General features: G+C 39.2%; 1 long non-coding RNA gene across 1 annotated transcript in view; it reads left to right on the plus strand.

Annotated features, from left to right (window-relative positions):
• Positions 1-4360, plus strand: part of LOC124077995 (uncharacterized) — a 52305-nt gene extending 47945 nt beyond the window's left edge. Inside the window, exon 2 of the long non-coding RNA XR_009224721.1 lies at positions 3529-4360. This is a non-coding gene — a long non-coding RNA (uncharacterized LOC124077995). The remainder of the gene's footprint in view (positions 1-3528) is intronic.
• The last annotated feature ends 2645 nt before the right edge of the window (positions 4361-7005 follow it).

Below are 7005 nucleotides of genomic sequence, written 5' to 3' on the forward strand. Positions count from 1 at the left end.
TAGCTTTCTTTGAATGTGGTTACTATTAATAAGAGGGAAGGTCCTCAGGGTTTTTAAGAAAACTACAAAACGGTTGAGATCTAAAGAAAAATGAATGGGCTTAATTACACACACACACATACACACACACACACACACCCTAGAAAAAATTAGTAATAGTTTCAAAGGGAAATATTTAATACCGTAAATCTTTTATGAAACAATTTAATGTGGAATTTGTTGCATTTCAATGTTTGCTATAATATGGGGTAGGATCTCCAGAAACAAGCAATTTCAAGATCTAGGAGAGTTTTAGATGGCCCTGATCAGAGCTCTACTAATTGCTATATCCAGTGGATCATTTCCAGTCCTTATTAAAAAACAAAGACACATTTGACAATACTGACCATGTCCTCCTTCTTCTTCCTTTCTCCTCCCTATCCTCTCTTGTTCCTATGACATCACCGTCTCCTATTTTTAACAAGTTGCTTTGACCTCTCTTGCTTACTCAGTATTCTCTGGGTTCCTCTTCTACCCCCCCCCCCCGAGTTCCATCCTGGTTGTTTTCTCACATTATACATTTCTTTTGAGATCTCATCCATTCCCAGGTTCCATGTTCATTCATATTATGAGCTCCGTAGCCATCTTTTCTGATCCTCAACTTCAACTGTTCTCATTTTTTCTCCTGAAACACTGCTGTTCAACTCATGTTCTTATACGAGTAAATGATACGTTCTTCATTCAGTGGCTCAATCCAGAAATCTGGGAGACATCTTCTAACTTTCTTTCCATTTTACAGTCAATCAATCAATTTCTTGTTATTCAATTTCTATAGTCTCTTGAATTCATCCATGTCTCTTCATCTTATAAAAACAAGACTCTGATTTTATCATTCCCAAACTTAATACCTTAGTTGGTTCCTACTGACTTTAGGCCACAGCCCCAAATTTTACAATGATGCAAAAGACTCTCCATGACCTGACCTCTGCCTCCTCTCCAACCTCAATTTCACCCACTCTTCTACTAGATGGACCTTCCTGGAATCTGCAAGTCTTATTGGTTGCCTACCATTTCACTCTGGTCCTCCTCATCTTCTGTATTTCTTCATGACACTTTCAATTACTTTTCTCCAATAATAATAATGCCTAACACTTTTTGAATATTTCTTATGTATTGCTTCAGTGAGAACTATAGAGTTCAGATGGGCAGGAGCCAAATCATATATCCTCAGAGCCTATCACAGGACTGACACATGGAATTGCTGAAATAATTATTAAAAATACCTAGGTTAGTATACATGGTACTCTATAATCTTTCTTTCTTTTTTTTTTGTGGTGGTGGTGGGGTACCAGGGATTGAACCCAGAGGCACTTAACTACTGGGCCACAGCCCCATCCCTTTTTATTTTTTGAGATAGGGCCTCCCTAAGTTGCTGAGGCTGGCTTTGAACTTGCAATCCTCCTGCCTCAGCTTCCTGATTTGCTGGGATTATAGGTATGTGCCACCACACCCGGCAGGTACTCCATAATCTTAACTTGACCCACCTCCCTAGTCTCTTCTCCCAGTATGTCCAACCCTTCTTTCCCAAATCCTATCTTCCAGACATATAAAGTGTTCTCTAAACAGCTCAAAGTGGTTCATACCTCTGCCTTTTGTGCATTCACTCACTCACTTGCTCATCCATTCATTCACCCACTTATTCATAGATTTACTGGATACTTACTAAATTCCAGGCAGAGAGAAAAGTTCTTATTAGATGTATGCCAATTCAAGATAGCAGAGAAACAGCTTAATAAGACTACGGGTATCTTTACATGAGGACCTCCTGCATAACACTGTGAGATCCTCTGGCCTCTTTGTGTGTATCTGTTTCAGCACAGGGGGTTCCTGGCACACAGGAGGTACCCATTAAAAAGCCAATGAATAAACACATAAAATAATGGTCCTTTCACGAAAATACTCCTTTTCAATTCATTATATAATTCTGTACACTCACCTGAAACCACAGAATTTGGGTTCCTGTTTGCAGAACAGATATACTTTCCTTAACATGCAAATAAGAGATTAGGGGACATCTAGCATTATTGTATCATTTTATTTTAGACATGGATACATGAATTATGTAAAAATACTTATGTTAACTTATACATGTACACATATGCTCTTATACTTTTGCCAGTTTGGTGAATACAACTTGAGAAAATAAGAATTCCCATCACCAGACACATTCTCTTGCAGGCTTTGGATACTTTTGAGAAAGCTACATGACACAATGTAGGTATCTTCTGAAAGACAAAATCATCCTAATGATTTTCTCATCATTGAAAAATGAATTTTTTCATTATTAGATACAAGCCTCAAATATTCAGCTACTAATAATGTGCTTTGTACATTTCGGAGTAACATTAAAACACACTTCTGTCTCACTGCTTTTGGGGAGAGGGTTGTCATTTAGAGGGGCTCCTTGAAAATTGCAATGAGATGCAAGCTTACACCAACGCTCCCTTCTCAAATAATACAGGAAGGGCAGCTCTGACTGTCTTGGCGGAATAAAGCTCATACAGGCATTGGTGAGGATGATGCCTGGCCTTCTGCCTCCTGTTTCTGTTTGAATGCTTGAACCAGAGCTACAGCTTTCTTTCTCAGGATACGTTTCTCACCTGAAAAGTGAGTAGGTTGGACTAGAGGAGGGGTCAGTAGAATTTTCTGATAAAGGGCAAGATAGTAAATGTTTTTAGCTTTGGACCACATGGTCTGTGTTGCAACCATTTCACTATCATATAGTGTAAAAGTAGCCACACAATAGGCAAACAGATGGGCATGGCTATTTCCCAATTAACATGGGCATGCCTATTTTCCAATAAAATTGTATCTATAAAAACAAGGAATGGACCAGATTTGGCCAGTGTTTCCTACATACAGACTCTTGGACTAGAAAAATTCCAAGGTCCCTCTTAGCTTTTCTCCACTGAGGTAGTCAGTTTCATTTGATTGTGTGAGAGCTCACAATTGGGGGACAGCTGGAAAAGAAAAGAGGAACACACTTTAAAGAATTATTGGCTGGATGAGATTACTATATTTGACTTATCTTTTCACTTGGAATCTTTTAACTTTGTAGCATAATGCTCCTATTATATTTAGCAATTAGAGTGCCATCACAAAGTAAAATGTAAAACCATTATTCCTTGAAAAGAGAAAAGGCTTGTGGTATGAAATAATGCAGGCAAGGAGTGTGGGTGATAATTTACTCATATAATCATTTCTATTTCAGTCGTATGGCAAGTATTTCTGGAGAAGGCTCACATAGCAAAGGGATCTTTAAGATGTGCATGCCATAATTAACCTTTTTATATACTCTGATAGAATATCAATAGCTTTCTCTTCTTTAGCAGTTTTAACTTATGGTCTATGAAAATAATCTGAATATAAGAAAAGGTGTCTTTATACTTTGGGTTTAAAACAAATATGCATATTCATTCTGTTATTTTTATTGTATGGTTAAGTTCTAGACATTAAATATCAGTATGCCTTTTATTCTCCCTCATACAGGAGATTAGTCAGCCAGCTAGTGCTTCTGTAGTATATGGGTCAGTGATTCGTGAAGCCTGAACCAGCAGCATTGGAATCAACAGCAGCAGCATCTGGGAACTTGCTAGAAATTCATATCCTCCAGCCCCAAAACAGGACCCACTGAAGGAGAAATGCAGGGGGAAAGGGTTGGGCCCAGCAGTCTGTTTTAAAAAGCCATCCAGGTGACTGTGATGCCTAATCAAATTGGAGAACCACTTGTTTGGATTATTCTTTTCTAGAAACAAAAAGAGAAGAACTGACCTTATGCAAAGAACAGAGTAATCCTAGAATATGCACATTCCTCAGCTACATTACAAGAAGAAAAAGGGCTAAGCAAGAAAAGCAATAGGGAGGACAAAGGAAAGAACCATGTGGAGAAGGAGAAACTGGAAAACCCCAGAAGTTCCATTTCAAGCTACAGCTCAGCTATAGCTTGACCTCCAGTCAAGACATGCCTATGACAACTCTCCCTGACTGATAAGTGAGGGAGATAACTCTTCCAGGTGACATGGACACAGAAATGAAGATGATTGTTAGGTCAGACAGACAAGTAGTGATAACCACCTATCAATCAGCAGGGGTCTCCTGACCAATCCTGGAAGGGCACAGTTCTCAGCAAGATCCCCAGACCAGCCCTAGGAGGACAGGGGACTCTAAAAACCTCCCTTTCCTGTCCCAAGCCCTCCCTTCCAGCCCTAAACCCAATAAAATTCCAAATCCAGCTGAGTCTGGGCTCGATTCCCTCCACCTGCTCTGTTAGAATGGGTCTCACCCAGGAGTGAATCTCAATAAAGCCTTGTTCAGCAGCTTATCTGCCTCCTTTTGGTCCCTGGTGCTTGACATTATAATGATCCTCTCCACAACTGCAAAGAGTTCACAGTCTTGGAATGAAAAAAGACAAGATATGGTACCTTGAGAATTTAAAACAAAATCAAAAGAGGAGAAGTTGGATGTCAGGAGAAAGAACAAAGAAAAAGGAGAAGAAAATAAGAGGATAAAGAGAGTAAGTATTAAATTTTAAAAAATATACTATAATGTTTAGGAATCTGTTCTTTTAATCCCTGTAATTACTCAATGGCAAGCTCTGCTTTGATTTGGAGATATAAAATCTGACAGTTCTTTAGTTCCCTTTGCTACACTGGACAGAACTCCTGGAGAACTACAACCAAAAGCTTTTTCATCCCTTATGACACTTACAGGTGTAAAAGAGCAAAAACAACACAGAGACATAAATCATTCAGCTATGTATGGGTCAGTGTGATAGACGAAGGTTTGTGACCCTTCCTCCTTTCATATATTGAAATCCTAACCCCCAATGTGATGGGATTCAGAGAAGGGACCTTTGGGACATAATTAGGTCATGATGGTAGGGCCTTTGTGAGTGGGATCAGTCTTCTTTCTAAAGAGAGCCCAGTAAGCTCCCTGGCCTTCCTACCATTTGAGGACACAGAGAAGATGGTTATCTATGGATCAGGAAGGGGTTCTCACCAGAGACCTTGAATCTGGTGAGAATCTGCTGGTCATGGACCAGCAATCAGAACTAGGATAAATAAATTTCTAATGTTTATAAACCACCTACTTTTGACATTCAATTATAGCAGCCTGAATGAACCAGGACAGTCAGAAACACCTTATTCTTACACAAATACTAGATGGTCATTTTTCTAGTCCAATGGCATAGTGTTATCCTTGGAGCTTCATCATAAAATCATCTTTGGGTCTATAAGGAGAATCACAAGTGAGACCATGCTACTAAAAACTAATATCAAATCAAACACCAGAGTGATATTGGAATTTGGATGATTTTAAAAAGTCACCTTGTCAAAGTGCCACAGTAGTTTTTAAAAAATGACTTCACTGGTTCATTTTTAAAAATTTCCATTCTTAAAAACAAACAAACAAAAAATGAAACTCAGGCAATACAGAACTGCCGCAGGCTGGCTGGGCACAAAATAACCGAGCTGCCACAAGGCACTTGTAGGTTCAAACAGGAACTCCTTTATTGCCCGAACTCCACTGGCACTCCATGCGCACTCTCCGGGAACTCTCTCCACCCTCCACTGGCTCCGCGAGAACTCAACAACTCAACAGGAACTCCGGGAGAACTCAAAAGTAGCGGGTGCCCCAGGCAGCAGGAGCCGCCCTATTGCCGGACAGCAGGGGTCTATATACAACTGAATACACAGGCTGTTTCAATCCAGCATCATCCAGTCACAGCATTATACACTGCTCAACTTAATTATCATCATCTTAATGGCTCGCTTCTCACCTCTCAACCACTCCTCTGGCAAAATGCTAGGCGCCATCCCAACTCAGCTGTGGCTCTCAACACAGAACAATACAAAGAAAGAAGTAAATAATTCCTAAAGGAAAGATCACAAACATGTGGTGAACAGAATGTATAAATACAAACAAATGATAATTATAAATGGTTCTAGAAGGAGGGATTGTATAGTATGTGCTATTTTTTAAAACATAGTTTTATTTTGGAAATAATTTTAGGTTCACAGAAATGTTGCAAAGATAATATAATGTGTTTTTGGTATGTCCCTCGCTTGGCTCCCTCTATTGTTAACATCTTATATTACATATGTAATATTATTTTGTATTATTACGTATGATATCAAGAATATTTATAATTAGAGAGAGAGAGACATATGGGGAGGAGAGAGAAATTTATTATAAGGAACTGGCTCACAGGGTTAAAAAGGCTAAGAAACCGCAAGACCTGTAGGGGGCTAGCTGGAGACCCAGGGAAGCTGAACTACATTTTCAGTTTGACAGCTGATGAAGGCCAAAAAAAAAAAAAAAAAAAAAAAGTAAGTTCCAGTTCAGATTCAGGCAGGAGGAATTCCCCCTTACTCAGTTTTTTCCCCCACTACTTATATCTTCATTGACTGGGTGAGCCATCCGTATTAGGAAAGGCAATTTGCTGTACTTAAGTCTCTCCATTAAAATAGAAACTTCATCAAGGAATGCCCTCGCTGGGCTGGGGTTATGGCTCAGTGGTACAGCGTTTGCCTAGCATGTGTGAGGCGCACTGGGTTTATTTCTCAGCACTGCATATAAAAAAATGAGTAAAATAAAATGCCCATCAACAACTAGACATATATTAAAAAAAGAAGTGCCCTTCACTGACACACCCAGGATAATGTTTGATCAAATGTCACCCTGTGACCTAGTCAAGTTGTCACATAAAATGAATCTTCACAGATATACGTGATATTTTTAGTTCATTAGTTTAATATAATATCCAACCTGCCAGATCATTTTGTAAGCGACACCCTTCATTTCAAATGCTCAGAGCAAGCAGACAGCTCTGTGGATGTTCCCACACTTCTATCCCTATCAGTTCAGCTAGATTCTTTTCACAAGTCAGCTGTACTTGAACCTCAACTTTTTTCAATTATATAACTTAGTTTTCCAATTGTGTAACTTAATACATGTTATGAAAAC

The sequence above is a fragment of the Marmota monax genome, unplaced genomic scaffold (assembly GCF_021218885.2).
Source record: "Marmota monax isolate L192 unplaced genomic scaffold, Marmota_monax_Labrador192_F-V1.1 WCK01_AAM20220418_F8-fsc00144, whole genome shotgun sequence".
In the NCBI taxonomy this organism is placed as follows: domain Eukaryota; kingdom Metazoa; phylum Chordata; class Mammalia; order Rodentia; family Sciuridae; genus Marmota; species Marmota monax.